The 16,215-nt window shown below is 35.6% G+C and overlaps 1 protein-coding gene across 1 annotated transcript in view; it reads left to right on the forward strand.

The window, feature by feature from the left end:
* LOC111424118 (limbic system-associated membrane protein-like) overlaps nt 1-16,215 on the forward strand; it is an 80,237-nt gene that overhangs the window by 13,739 nt on the left and 50,283 nt on the right. The window lies entirely within an intron of this gene.

Raw genomic sequence — 16,215 nt, forward strand, 5'->3', positions numbered from 1 at the left:
GAAACTTTAAGACGATAAGGATCGGTAACTTGAATAACCTGGACAAAAACTGGTTTTTATGTCTTATTACAACTAATTAAGGACGTTATAAAATATATTTACATACTTATAATAATATGAATTTCGCTTTTGTCTGCAAAACCTTCATCTTGTGGAAAAAGGAGGCAGAATGTGTTTACAGATGTAAGTAGGAAGGGTTAAAGGGGTATGGTTTGTGGGATGATTGTAGGGACGTGGTACGGGTGCCAAAACTGGTACAGCACTGAGAGTGTCTTGCTTCCATTTACACGTATAGAGAAAAACCTGTATATGGGTGCAGATTGATTTCTACAAAAAACGACTAAGCGTTTAATATAGTCTTATCTAAAATATGAAATCACAGAGATACAGTGATTTTAGATCCTTAAGTATTCTGCAAATGGCGCAGAATACTACAGAAAGTATTTGCATTTGCAAAGAAAAATTCTGTTTCCAGAGACACCACTATTAGAGCATTTATTAATATGGTTGACGATACTTTGCGCGACATAAACATAGTCAATAGGCTCGCCTAGTACAAAGTGTTTTCCACAATATAATTTACTAAAAATGGTGTGCCACAGAATTCTGGTATCCTGTCACAAATTTTTTGCTTTTGTAACTTTGTTTTCGAAAATTGTATTATATTACAATTCTCATTTTTATTCGTTCGTCTGTCCATGTAAATGCGTGTAATTTTTTGCGTACTCTTATTTACTCATATATAAAAAAGTTCGATATCCAGCAAGAAATAGTGGGGACAAATACTAAAGACTTCTTTTCTGGCAGGATTCCAATCAAATACGCGAAATGTTCAATCTAACCTACAAAAACAAACAAGCTAAGTTTTAAAACGTAATTCTAATTAATAAAACATATCGTTATTGTCACTTAACTATTTAAATATTGCGTTTTTTAACGAATAAGTTAAGAGGTACATCCCTACATTTTACAGTTCATTCAGGAGTCAGGAAACCAGCCCAAGGTGTTAATGAACTTTAATATAGAACAGAAGGGTATATTATATATATCCGAAATTTGGGGCCATGATACGCCAAAAGTGGATACCCTTAAGTAGGCAAGGTTGTGACACTCACAAACAATATCACTTACCGTCTCGTCTTCCATTTCACACCCTCTATAGAGGAGTGTATTTGCTAGCTTCATGTAGAACATGTGCTTACGTAACCTGCAGTATCCAGTCAGAAAGTGGGTACGGAGCCTCAAATCACTTTTTAATTTTCCCAGGAACTGAGTAGATCTCTTCCGGTCAGGGAAGAGTGAGTAGAGTTTTCTTTGCAAAGATACCCACTGCAGTCTCATCCCATATTTCGCAAAAAGCTCGATGGTAGATGGAGTTGATCAACTTTGATGCTGTATTAAAAATTAGAGGCACAAACGGTTCAGGGGAGACCACTGACTTCTTAGCCACCCGTTTCACCAACCTTCCGCATGATCGTGTCCCTTATTTCCGGTATGTCCACTTTATCGTGACGTTGTTATAAACGTTAGCCTCTTCAAGTGATTGCCGATAGGACTTCACTAACAGTGATGTAGTTCGATGCCTACTAACCGCCAGCATAGCCTGTCTGCTATCTGTGCAGATTATAACGTTTCTGCCAGCTTTTTTGGAGTCGATGATCACATTGGTTGCTATATTTATGGCAGTTATTTCGACCTGAGCAGTCGTGCAGTACGCCCCTAGCGAAGTGGAAAGGTATAGCTGGAGATCGTGCGAGAAAATTCCCGCTCCGGAGCCTCCAGCCTTCTTTGATCCATCAGCGTAGATGGTCAGCGATTTGCCCGTGCTTAAGTTGCTACGGGGTATCGTCTCAATGCAAAAGTGTAGCCTGTTTAAGAAAGTAGATGTGATGTAGTCTGTGCAAGCTTCAAGGAGGTGTTGTTTACGAACAGCCTTACTGCAGAGTTCACTCCGGACTTATCGAAATGGTAATTGGGTTGGTTTTTCAAAAAAAATACCATAAATGGAGAGAGTTCATAAAGTTACTTGGTAAAGTGGAGAGTGAGACGCTTCCATAAATCTCAATCCAAAAAGTAATTCTGCCTAATGAGTCGAACTTTCTTTCATTGTGTACAACGATTGTGATAAAACAAATAACTTACTCCTGAAAGTAAGATGTCCTCAAACCTATGTGGAACTCCTCATAGTAACAGAGGAAGTAACTTTAGACATCATATTTGCCCAGAATCCTTATACAGCCAAAGCATCAGAGCTTGAGGCATAATCTTAATACACTAGATAATCTGACTGGTAATTCGAGGAGTTGTCATGATAGATGTAAACGTTGATATAACATTGAGTAAGAATAAGGCCTTAGCGCGTGTTGGCAATTGGAACGTTCTTGAAAATAATAGTCACAACGTGAACTAGAAGTACTTGCACGAAGAAACGAAATATAATTCAAATCGAATTTGAATGAGTTAAGTTGATGTAGTCCAATCAAATAAGGATGCCATATTGCTGCCGGACTGAGGAGAGTGTCCCTTTCATCACCCCGACCTTTAAGATCTAATGTAACTTAAACCCTCCAAAGGTTTAGGGCAATCTAGATCCTTGATGAACCTTAGTATTGCTCCAAGGTCTTGTTCCTTTATGTTAGTAGGTGTCAGGCGAACCTTTCTGAAAATTTTGTGTCTTAGACGGTCTCTGGCGACGAAAGTCGACAAGTTTGAACCTCAGCTTATCTAATATTGAAAAGATACCTTAGATCTCCTTTGTTGAGGGATAAAAACTCTTTGGTTCTCTTTTGCGATGGAGTTATCACACTCTTCGTCGGTCTGTGTCCTGGACGTTCTTTCCAGCGCAAGGCTACCTTTGAATCCTCCATGTATTAATTACCTATTTTAAATAGCTATTGTAGCACACAACCGTTGGGGTCCAATAAAGGGCGTCCTCGTGCCTCTTTGGCAATCCTGTCCGCCTTTTCATCGTTGAGGGCATACCTTTGTGACCTGGAACCAACCATAGAGTAACTTCATTGCCCCTGGCGAGTTTTTTCAGGTTGCCGGTTTGGCCTTGTTTGACCAGTGCACAGATTCATACGTGTAAGTTTGAATTGCCTTTAAGACGGCCCGACTATCTGCAAAAATGTTTATCGATGTCCCTTTTTGTCCTTTTTCTAGGTTCAAAACGTTGCAAAAGTTTATGGCAAAAACATCAGGTTGAAAAATGTTATATCCGAGTTTAGGGGCAACTTAACTTTGCAGCATCGGTGTACCAGGCAAGAGTCCATCTTTTGATTTAAGGCCTCAAAATGACGTTACATGGCTGGTCGAGATTATAGTCTGTCGGTATTTGATCCGTTTTAATTTCAATTAAGTGATTTAGACATGGGTCCTTGAGGATTTCGAAATGTCCTCTGAGGATATCCTGCATAAACTTGAGAAAACTATGTCACTTGTTATTTTTGGAACGACAATATCCAAAAGCTAAGCATTGAAATGAGGATGTCATGTCTTAAGCTACTGGCAGACACGAGATTACTTTAATAGAACAGAAGTGAAAATTGAAGTTGAACAGATTTTATGAACGGTTGTTACTGATCGACTTACAACACAGGTTCACATCAATAAATTATTTTTACAATACTTAAAGTATATACGAAATGTATCCAATATATGTATAGCACGGTGCAGAAAGTTATCACACTATAACCACGTAATAATTATTTCAAAATTTTGTTGATTTTTATGTTAAATCATAAAAAGTAACAAATTATTTTTCGATGAACATAAAAAACTTTCTTTTCATTCGATTTTATTATTGAATTACTTACAGTAATTCAATAAAGGTAAAAGAAGAGCCAGGACGGAGAATGCAACAAACAAAAAAAAAGTGAAAATCCGATTGGAAAGTTTGTTTAACTTTTTAACTTCATACAGTTTTTCCAACGTGGGTCCCACCGAGCTGATCTAGAGACCAACTTCATTACTCCCTTAGTTAAAAATAACAAACTCTTCGCCCTTATTTTTATTTTAGGTAATCGATGAAGGTCGACCGACTGAATTAAACGCGGGAAAACAAAAGGGAAACCGAGCGATTGTACTGGAAACCAACTGAAAATATCTTTAAGCGCATAAAACGCAATTTATTCGCCCTCATTTCGCTTTTGAAAAAAAATTATTTTTTTTAGCTCTCATTGACATTAACTGACATGGTATATAAACCGGCGCAAAACTAATTCCGCCAATTCCAAGTTTACAGTACAATTAACGTCGCTTGTTCGCGTAAATGAAATTACTTTATAAAATCCATTTTGGTTCGCTCGTTCTCGTCCACGTTAGTTACGAGCAGTTGTACCCTATTACTCCAATTTTTTAAAATGTACAATATTAATTTTTTAAAATACAACAAATAAGCATTGTTTGAAAACTATATACAACATTTTAATTCCACCCTCATTGTTTTAGTAAATAAAATCCGTAATAACATTTCATGATAATGTTTACGCTTCCCATAAACTTTCAAGATAATAACATTCAAGTAATTCAATATTAAATTAAGCTTTTAATGTCCAGATAAAGTTTTTACTATCTCTATAAAGTAATAAGATGAAGTTAACTTTATATCCAGCTTTTAGTTAAACTAGATAACTTTCTGGAATACGATTTCTTGATTGATTTAAAATTTCACCTGCAGGTCTACTTCCGGTAGTGAAAGCCGACAAAACGGCGGTCAAACGAAAACAAGGGGAAATCGGAATTGTGCCTGAAGCAGAGTAACTTGACATCAAAGAAAATTCGACTTCCGTACTAAAAATAAACCTATCGACTTTCAGTTAGCTTGAAAAACAATTATTAGAAATCAACCTTGTTTGTTGAGTTATTTTGATGAATAAATTTTTTCTATCCACATATTTTTTCGTTATCAATCCCAGGATTTCTTTTTTCATCAGTCTGAACAGATGTAATGAAATTTTTTGGACGTATAACACTTAACTTTTGCAGCATCGTTTGGAATCCATAGTATCACTCGTATAAATCTAGAATGGAGCATATTTTCCGTTCAATACATTGATTACGAATCAATTTGCACTTCTTTTCATATGATAACGCTCAGCCAGCGTAGCTTTTGTGGGGATATGTTATATTTTTATAAACTGTTGAACAACAAATGTGATTCTCCAATGCTTGTCGGTTCTATAGGTGTTACTATAGGATTACTTCGCTTTGTCTTTCTATTTATAACACCTACTCCTAGAATCAATGCCTGTCAAAACTCTCCTTTATTGAGAATGGCGAGATCCGCAAATTGTGTTAACATAGAACTGTTTCAGCATTCTTTTTATGCATTTAAAAAATTGCTCTTTGCTGCAGTTGGTGTGTTGCCTCAAGCGTTCATTTGATATGTGATATTTATATCACCTAGACTTAGTTTTATTTTTTTCCTGTCGATTCACTTTTATACCATTATTATTATTGTGAATTGTAATTTAACTTGTATACAACTGGTACAGTGTTATTGGATTCGACCTGTTTCTGTACCCACTTGAGATATATAAATAAATAAATAATTCAAATTGATAATGTATCCAAAAAAATGAATACGAAAAATAGAAAAGAAATTAATTGAAGTGTTTTTGATTGCTGATGTTTTACAGCGATTAATCGAACTGTAAATAGCCAAAAATGTAGTTTCATCTCCTATAATAATTTTAATTTATATCTTGTAAGTGAAGAGGTGAGTCAGTTTTATTCTTGTATTATTCAACTTTCTAGAACGGAGCAGAGAGATAAAGAAGATGTTATCAGTGTCGACAAGAACGTATTCTCTAAACATATTCCACAGAATTGGTAACAAATCAACTTCATCTGATTGAGTTTGTGGGATACACGTACAGATATGAAATTGTTCGTAGTTCGGAGAATCTTATTCGCATTGATTTTTGCTATCTTTTATTGGTCACCCTTATTCATACTTCTCAAAAAATTCTCAAAATCAATACTAATAATCCAGGAATGTTATCTAATTGACAATGAGAAAACTATGAATTGTATCCATCCAGGAATATTGATTTTAATGCTTCCATAGTTACAGGACTGTTTTTAGTGATTTTCGCTTTGAGGTAACCCCATAAAAAAATCACGTAGTGTTAAATCTGGCGAGCGTGTGAGCCAAGAGATGTCACCTCAGTTGGAGATAAGTCACTCAATTTTTTATGATAATACGTATTGAAATTCGTGATGTGCCAGCAGCAAAATTTTGAAGAAATGACAGAAAAAAATTGCTAAGATTGTCCTCTTTTAAGACATGTGGACCAATGATCTTTACTTTTGATACCAAAGTCTAAACTGTGACCTGATCCCTATGAAGAGGTCACTTATGAAGTTCCCTTGGATTGATATCGCTCCAATTGTATTTTGGTTAACATAATCTGAGATGTGGAAATGACACGATAAGATGGATCCTCAGGAACAGCACCTTGAGGAAGAATATTCCCTTTGCCTGGTTTTTCAGTAAGAAGATGTTTTATTATTGGCACATCATATCCTCCAGATTTGGGTTGCACAATGTGGAGAGCATTTCTTTATTCGTAACAGGAACAAAAGACTTTGAATTTTTGTGTTGGATACTCCATTTGAAATTTATATCAGATTTCTTCTTTTTCTTGAAGTATTGTTTCTTGCGGCTTACAATTCTTCATCTGATGACTCAGAAACATAAAGCAGAATATGCATTTTGAATTCAGTGTAACCATATGGTTACGTTACCAAATAGTTGATATAAAAATTAATAGCCCTATACAGAGTTAATTTGCAAATTGTCCGAATCGATTTTGAATAGAAAGACATGGATGGAAGTATTAATACTTACAATCTGTTATGATTCTGCTCCTTCCTCTAAAATTTTAAAGAAGATTATGAAGTTATTATAGTACATTGCTGTAGATACGTGCTATCTTGTATAAATTACTTCGTTGTTAACGTTTTAGCTTATTACAGAAATGTGCCTTTGTAACACATTCTTTCACAATTTAAATACAAGTTTGTCGTATACCGAGGATGTATTGATCACGTCATGGAGTATACAAAATGTTCCGAATAGCTGCCCTAGGCACACTTACGGAATTCACAAGTTTGATGGAATATCTTACAAAAACTTAAAAAACCTTTCCGATATATCTATGCCGGAAGTGCTTTCACAGTCTTTCTTTTTTAATAAAGTCATTACCTCCTCGCTTTTGGGGTATTTTCATATTTTTTTTATTTTAATGTTCTTGACCTTATTTATTTCTGTCTAAAAAATTGAAACAGTGTTTAATAATTGTTTAGATTGTGAGAAATTTACATTGGTTATATAACAACGTAAAAGCTTATTCTATATTCTTTTGAATTTTTCAGGCGCTTCAAGCGTATTATGCCAATTAGAGCTTGTATGCGCCTGTTCGAAAATCAAGACGGACTTTCATCATTCTTATTGCGTTGCTCTGTGTTTTTATTAAAGTAGGAATTTTAAGTACTGAAAGTTTTTTAAAGTATAACAAAAGTATTCATTGTTTTATAATAATTCGAGGTAATATGTTAAGAAATTTAAGAGATAATGCCTTGTTAGCTAAATTTCAAAGCTTTGCTAAACGTGTTTAAACAAAACTTTCGAGTCGAGTGCCAATTTGAAAGGATTACCAGAAGTAGAGGTTCTTAAACGATTATTGAATGTGTTTATTAACTCTGTTTCAACATCCGTAAATACAATCTCTTCAACCATATCGTTTACTAAAAGTTTTCTAAAGCTTTTCTAACATTTGAGAAGGTATTTTTGCCTTTGATATATTTGGAAGTTCCAGCTTAGACTTGGTATATTAAGTCGTTGAATAATTGAAGCTATTATCATTTTTGCGCCCACTTTTAAAAGAGACGAAAGTTGAGATTATTCAACACCCTCTTTAAATATGTAATAGAAAGTATTGATCTTGTAACCCAGTTTAATTCTACTAATTGGTAATTCTAGTCCAAGGGCTGAATTTTTTTCTCTCCCTAGTTTCGAACCCAACGTCACTATTCGTATACTGAGGAAGAATGCTTGTAATGTTTTATGATCTGATTTTAAACAAGCTGATTTTATAATCAATTTCAAGATTGTTACGCAACATTTTCATTAATTTCCTTCGTTAGTTTTCATTTTTTAGCAATTACTCTTATGTATTAAACAAATCAAAAGCCTATAAATGGGTTAATCTGACATTGTTAAATATAAATAACGTGTTAAAAAAATAGTGATAAAGCGACAAACGAACAGAACGTGAAAATTGCGTCCAACCCCACTATATCACGTTTATTAACATTCAAAAAATTAACAAGTTCGCTGCCGGGAAATTGCATTTTAGATTCTCCGCGTATCTATTCAACGAGTTTGGTCGCTTGGCGTAGGTAAAGTAAATAACAAAGCTGATTGCGATAGGTGTACGGGCGAACGTGTTCCATCTTGAATATCTTCTATCAGTCGTCCAAGAACCCTCTTTCGCTTTGTGTGTTTCAAAAAGGTGTCTCGTTGCAATTTCACGAAGAGGAGGCGAAGGAAACACTCGCGCGCGCGCGTCCTCTACTTGTTTTGATGTCGTTTCCTACTTTCAGCTAAATATTTATTGGCGTTGTTATGTCTTTGAGAGCGCCTCGGGCAATATTTCGTTCCTTCAACGTCTCTCTACTACAAGCACTACAAGAATGGCGTAACTATGGATACTGAGCTTACTCTGAACAATAGATGTTTCAGAATGTTGTATTTAGATTCGTACATTTGAAACAAAAACCATTTTATTTTTTATCTGTTATTTTTTTTGCAATAAATTTAAGTTAATGTTGAAACTTTTCGCATTTTCTGTATCGAATTGGTCTTTGAATATCTGACCGCAGGAGATGGTTTTAATTGGTGGCCGCCCATCGTACAACGAAGGCGAGGGGGAGTGTAATAAATTCTGGGTAGAATAAACGATTCTAAACGTCGAAGTGTGTACCTTGGAATGAACCGGACAGACATTTATTTCAGTTAACGTTTTCGGAATTTACGGTGCCCATTATTCAATGCTTTTACCGAAAACCGCGTGTATATAGGCGCTATTCCGTGTGTAAATTTTATTTTTACTCGTTCAATACATTATCCGGAATCGTCGAGGATCGATACTTTGATTTGTAACCCTATTAAGTTCGATTAATTGCCTGTCAGTCGGATTTACTAAAATTATCTTGTTTCAAGTAAATTTACGAAATGACTTATTTTAAAAGGATCCAATAAATTAGAATTTAAATCGCTTGAGGAAATAAATTTTAATTTATTTCCTAAATCTTAAACTTTCTTGATTATAAAATAACCAAACCAATCTGATTCAAATCGATATTTGCAATTTAGAAAATTGTTTTCTATTATAAATAAAAGGATGTATGGGCTGTTGTAGAATTGTCCTGGTGATATTAAATCCCGTAGGACTAGGGACCAGGTGCCTAACCAGGAAGCGGTACGTCGCATTGTCTAAGTTGGCCAACTTTATTATCGGCATCGTTCCAGGTAGATGAACGGCGCAGAGAAACTTCTCGGTGTAGAGGAAACGCAATAGGTACTTGGATGTCGAAAAATTTATACCCTTGCTACGGATTACATGCTAAGTTGTTGCTGTTTCTATCTTATATAAATTAATTTTTTATTAACTCTATATAAAGAGATAGATAGTGTGTGTTAAAAAAGTGTTCTTTTAAAAATGTTTTCTTTGCAAATACTCAACGATGAAGTCTTTTGTGATATCTTCTTCCATCGTTACAATTATTAACCGTACGCTGAGTCTTATATCTCTTTTAAAATTTTCCCTGTTGTGGATTTTATCCCCCTCTGTGATTATCATGCATAAGTAAACGAAAGCTTAACAAACCTGGAATACCATGGGAACAATTTTACGCTGTGCATACAAAGACGACAATAGTTGTTGGAGAGCTGCAGTCGAGGAGTGGATTTACACTATGGAGGTTTCGTTCGATATCAAAGCTTCGAGGGAGATATTGTTCGGAAAAGGATCGTCCGCGCGATGTCACCTGCGTTTTGCCTGGCCGCGTTATTAAATTAGCAATTTTCCAATTACTCGGGCTTTTCGGTTCGTACGGTTCGCTTTAATTATGCAAATTTGCCCCTGCGTTTTAAGAGGGTTCTTTATGCGTCCGCGTCGCCATCGCCGCGGTAATTTTGTTTATTTTACGACAGAAAGAGCTCGCTACGTGCCTTTATGCGCAAGACATTATTTATTTAAAATCTATCCCGACTGATTTCGTATGCAAATTTACGCGAAGGTGACTGTCCACTTCGTTTATTTTATGAAAGAAATATGAGGTTATTTAAAATTCTGCATGATAATAAAAGGAAATCTACTATAAATTAATTAGGAATAGTAAAACGTAAATTGAGTTTGTCTAGTAACATAGGAAGACGATATCCAAACCAACTTACTTAAACAAGTACGAATATACTGTCTCCTGATGTTGACATATTGTTTCGTTCCTTTGTTTACCAATCAGTGAACTGGAATAGGAGATTATTAAGTAGACTATTTGCCTGCGGCGCACGCCCATAACGTAATCGCAAATATTGTAGTTGCAAACTAGGTTCCTCGTACATTGAGACGACATTCGTTTAAGATCAAACATGGACATCATAACCTAAATGGGTTACTATCATTCAATATCACTCAAACAAGAAAATGATCTGGGATAAACTTACCTTATGAAGCCGTCGAATTCGGAGACAAATCTTAGGATATAAATTATGGCCGCGTTGTAGCATTGGAAGGGATTAGAGCGGGTGGATCCCTTTTGATTGAGATACAGGGGGCATTGTAAATCCTCGTTTGAGTAATAAGCCCTCATAACCCAGATCTAGGGTCCTTTTAATTTAATTGCTGAGGACCTGAAAGACATTTATTCTTGTAATGGCAAACATCAACGATTTTTACACACTCAATTTCGTGATTAGGGGAGAGTGGGGTAATTGCGAACACTTAAGGGAAAATTGGAATAAAACAAAACCTGATTAAGTTACGAATGTTACTTAGTTGCGTGGTATATCCTTCCCTTGAATCTTACTCTTAATCTTATCATCTGCAAATGAAAGAATCTTCACACCTTTCTTACCTGTAGTGAAACTTACAGTGTTTATATATGTTTATATGTTTTTACTTACAGGATTATTACAGCTGAGTGTTTTTTTCTGCGAGTTTGTTTATTTTTCAGTTGTGCTAGTTTGGGAACATTAACAAAATCTTTAAGTGGGATTGAGTTATTTCACATTTGATATCGATACTATCTGTACATTAGGCGTCACTGTTACGCCACTTTGCAAATTTCCAATAGGATTTTCAAGTAGTGATGTCGCATCTACGAAATGTTCATCAAATTTGGTTGTATCTATTGGCCAAACACCATATGCCCGAAAGCCGTTTGCTGCTTTCTCTATATTGCTGATACCATTGAAAGCTTTCGTGAAAACTTCATACTGTGTAATTTTTCGGCCTACATTTGAAGCCATGCACAAGTCGCAAGTCTATTGTATGAAGAAATCCAAAAAATGTTAAGTCCAGGGGTTGCATACTATGCGACGTGTGCGGTGGAAGGGACAACAATATTATTCCATTCTGACCACAAAACAGATAGCATGATAACATGACTTTCATGATTGTCCAGAATAAGTAGAATTGACTCTGCAACAGTTGGCTTAGCATAGGAGATGAAGTGGTGTAACCAATCTACGAATAGGTTCTCGTTGATCCAACCCGAATCGCTAACGGCTGCTATCATATTAGCATTGCCTCTACGTAACAACTAGGCATTCATACGCTTCCTCTTAAAAATAAAAAACGGAGGAATTTTCCTGAAGCACTGAATGCGCAAACAACTGTTGTTGTCGGGCCTCTTTCACCACTCGTTGCCATGCCGACTTGTTTCTGGCCTTTTGGTGCTAAAATACTTGAGTTTCTTTGGATACTAGATATGCCCGTCTCGTCAACATTATAAATACGGTTAGCAACAAAGTGGTGTTTTCTTTGCAAAGCTTCTAAGTTATCCACTTCTAGAAGTGGACTCAGGTTTGGGGAAAAAAAAACATTTGGGATGTTTTGTCAAAATTGTGCTTCAATTATATTCTTCGGCAAATTTGAAAGCTATTTTCCGCACCATTTTTATGGCTAAACCATAAAATAGCTTACTGCATTTTATGATATGTTCTTCTAATCCCCTGTCTTGGTTTTCTGAAAATATAGCCTTTCTTTCAGTTTTTGGTTGTTTTATAACTTCCTTCTTGAGATGGTCATGTGTAGTTTTTGGGACAGAATAAGTAGCAACTGCTTTTCCTAGTGAAGGTGTTTTGTTATTGACATCCTGAATGGCTTTTTCTAAGTTTTCAAATTTGTGTTTGGTCTCCGTCTTTCTTTAGTAATTTCGTGGCATCTGAAATATATTTCAGTAAGTCGAGTGCTGGACCTAAATTATAAAATAAAAGATAGTAATTTGATTATTAATTCACAAAAAATACACCGGATTTCTATGTTATACCTAAAATATTACACATATTCAATTTTAATTCAAAATTATATGAAACTGTTGAAAAAATATGAAATTAACATACCTTGTACAGCGAGCGCGTAGTTACTCCACCACTCTTTTTTCTTCACTGCGTTCGGGATCTACTCATGATGCATCACTGCGAATATCTTCCATTCTTTTATAACATAGCAAAATAATCGTGTCCGGGATTAACCCACGTCCGTGATTCCCCCACTCTCCCCCAATTCTAGTATTTGTACACTATTTTTGTTTAAATTTTATTCGAATTGAATTTTCCCCGAAACACAAACATTGACTTTAATTTTAACAAAAATACCGTTGCAACAAATTATCGACAGATCAAATTTATACGTATAAATGTTACAAAATACGTGAAAAAGTTCAAATTGCCCTTTTATTTTGCTTCAATTTATATTCGAACTTTAAATCGGGATAAAGTTCTAAGTGCATAAACTTTCGTATCAAAAAGATTCCCGTATACTGTTTTCAGAATAAACGCGCATATTTGCTATGAAAATCTTCAGTAGTTACTCAGCCTCCGGGTTATTTTTCTGCCTGAAAACTTGTGATATTGTATAGACAGGAAGCTACTTCGTTTTGGTTCGTTATATTCAGATGAAATTGAAACTTTAAATCAAAACCATATCGAACCAAATTGATACAAATTTTTCGTCATGATTTCATTTCGTTTTGAAATCGCTCGGCTTATTTTAACGTTAAAGCGCAGCATAAAACTTTGAACTAAAAATGTTTTATTGAAACCTCCATTTTCAACAATCTAATTCCAAAATTATTTTCTATATACCTATTTTCGGAAAGCTTTTAAAATATACATCGTTATTTCACTGTTGAACGATTATTTCGATATATATTTTTTATTTTATAACATATACATTTATTTCTGCCTCTACAATTTTATACACATACAATATAAAGGTTTTATGCACTCAGTCGTGATTTTCCTGGGATCGTAAGAGTGGTTTACGTCTCGATTTTGGCTCGGGATCCGAATACGTTCCCCATTCGGATTCTCGGCATTGCCACGCGTCCTACCGTGTTCGTACACGTAAATGTCGCATTATATTCTATCCGGCGACTTTAGGGCCACCATAAACAAGTCGCAGGCGATGTACTGCAACCCCGTAAGGGCCGTTACCTTATCTAAAGTGCGACCGCATGAATGCGACGTGGAAAGAACAATGCAACATTGATATTTGCTCGAAATCTCTCGTCACTCGAGATTTTCCAAGCGGGGGAAAACCGAAATACATAAGACAACGATGACTACGAGCGCGCAGAGAGTAAAGTGAAACAGGGCCCCCTTTTCGATGGCATCTCATCTGGTTTGAAGTCTCGCTTTGGAGGAGAATGGCGAGAATTGACAGCTAGACGCCCATAAACCGTTTTTACTGGTCACGTCGTAAACTTTGATCGTTAAATTGGAAGAGCTCGGGTTCCGTTGTGTGCTTCTCTTACCCCACATCGTTTAAACCAAGCGCACTTACGTGGGATTCGAATAGTTGGGAGCTTTATTAAAGCTCTTTCGTTTAATTGTAACTCATCACATCCATTTTAATGAAACCAAACAACAATCAAAAAAACTTTTCCTCATAGCACGAAAAATATTCTATAAGCATCAACAATTAAAATCCAGTTTTTATTCCCTTTTCGACGTTCACAATTATATCTTTTATAATTACCAATCGTTAAATGAATACCCGGGAATGCATTCATTACTTCTACATGCGCTAATTGAAAATGTGAATTCAGAGCATTCAATTACCAACTTGCGGAACTGTTTTTATTCCGGACATTGTTCCGCACTGCGTCGGTTACCAAATAATCACCGTATATCTTGCAATCGCGTCAATATATGGCTCTACAGTTTCTAATATATGAAGTTTTACGCTCTTCCCTTTATTATGTTTTAAGCGATCCTTCAATATACGGCTTTCGTTCGCGATATCTAATCTTCGTGCGAATCGTGTTCGTGCATGCATGCTCTCGAAATCCCGTTGCAATATGCACCTACCGGTTTATTCAACTGGATTAGAAGTTTACGTCTTGAACGCACGTGCTCTCATTACACTCTAAGGTTTTGAAATTGAAACCCAGAAATTGTTGTTCCGTTAAGGTAATGTCTGGAAACGGGTTCTTCCACCAGTTGAGATATTATTTCCAATATCAGTTTCGATTTGTAAATTTAATTTTAATAAGCCCTAATAGTTGATACCTGAGTTCTTCATACACCTGTTGTTTCCAATTATTAATTGACAACCTATAATTAAAGCTTTAATCAAACACCTTTCTTAAAGTATCTTATAGCCATGGTGTGAATGAAGGTGTCAAATACCATCTCAAATATATCTTGCAGGTACGACTTTCCTCAATTATCGGTGATTGATACATGGCGAGCAAAGCTAAGACCCTAACACCGACCTCAGAATGTTCAGAGGAAGAATCTGATGTGCGCCAAATAGATGCGCCAGCCATCTTTTAAAAACATGAGAACACAACAGGTGCCTAAGAAAGTCCAGAAATGAATATAATAAGAAAGACATAATGTCTACATTGCTTCAGTACCTCTCAAATCATTTGGAAGGTATCAACAAGGCTACATATCCCACAATGAAGAAACAATTAAGACGTTTCTTGTATTCAAGTTTCAAATGTACACCCGAAGCCCAAGAAGCGTTTGCAAAGACAGAAAGAAATCTGGTAAACTCCACACTTCTACTGATCGAACTTTGAAGAATACCTTACCCTGGAAGGAGACGCCAGTATCATGATGTAATTATTAAAGTCTTGGAATGGCAAACTAAAGAAAAATTATTAGTTACTCGAGTGCACTAAAGCTAATACAGGAATGATATCATGCAGACTAATTAGTTATCCAAAAAAAGACAGCTGCAGTTTGAAATAGTGACGGAAACCGAGGAACGGTTGCAAATATGGAGAAAATATACAATTAGCCTCTTCAACCACGACAGACTAGAGTAGGAATTAAATCTGCCAGGACCAAGTATATTAAGAAGTGAAGTAATACATGCCATTACGTCGACGAAAAAACGAAATCTTGAAATGATTGTAAGATTATTCAACAACATGTACGCTCTACGTTTGTTGCACTAAAATAAATCGAATAATACAACCTCGTGTAAAGAATACCGTCTCATTAATGTAATGAGCCACTTCCTAAAACTTTTCATTCGAATTTTGCATACAAGGCTTCTGCATGATACCGGAAATCATAAAGGGTATTCGCTAAGGGTGTATTCTGTCCCCGATGCTGTTTAACCTGTAGGTAGAAAGAAACATTCTCCGAGTCAATCTCGAATAGTTCCTTTGGAATTAAAGTAAATGGAAAGTATATGGCCAAAGTATCTGTAATATGTAAAAGAAAACGTTTAGAACTTAATGAATAAGCTAAATTAGCTAACGTTCTGAAACAAGCAGTATTACAAAGCATCTAAATTAGAAAAGAATAAATTAATTTCCGTCGTGTTACATGCGGCAATCTCGTTCAAAGACTTCTGAAGATTTAGTTTTTAAACAAATTTTCTTACAGCTCTTTTTTGTCGGCTGTTTCTCTTAATTCAAAGGGTGTCGAATATACTTTGTGTACCTAGTACCTGCTTTCCT

Source organism: Onthophagus taurus, chromosome 11, assembly GCF_036711975.1.
Source record: "Onthophagus taurus isolate NC chromosome 11, IU_Otau_3.0, whole genome shotgun sequence".
NCBI classification, from domain to species: Eukaryota; Metazoa; Arthropoda; class Insecta; order Coleoptera; family Scarabaeidae; genus Onthophagus; species Onthophagus taurus.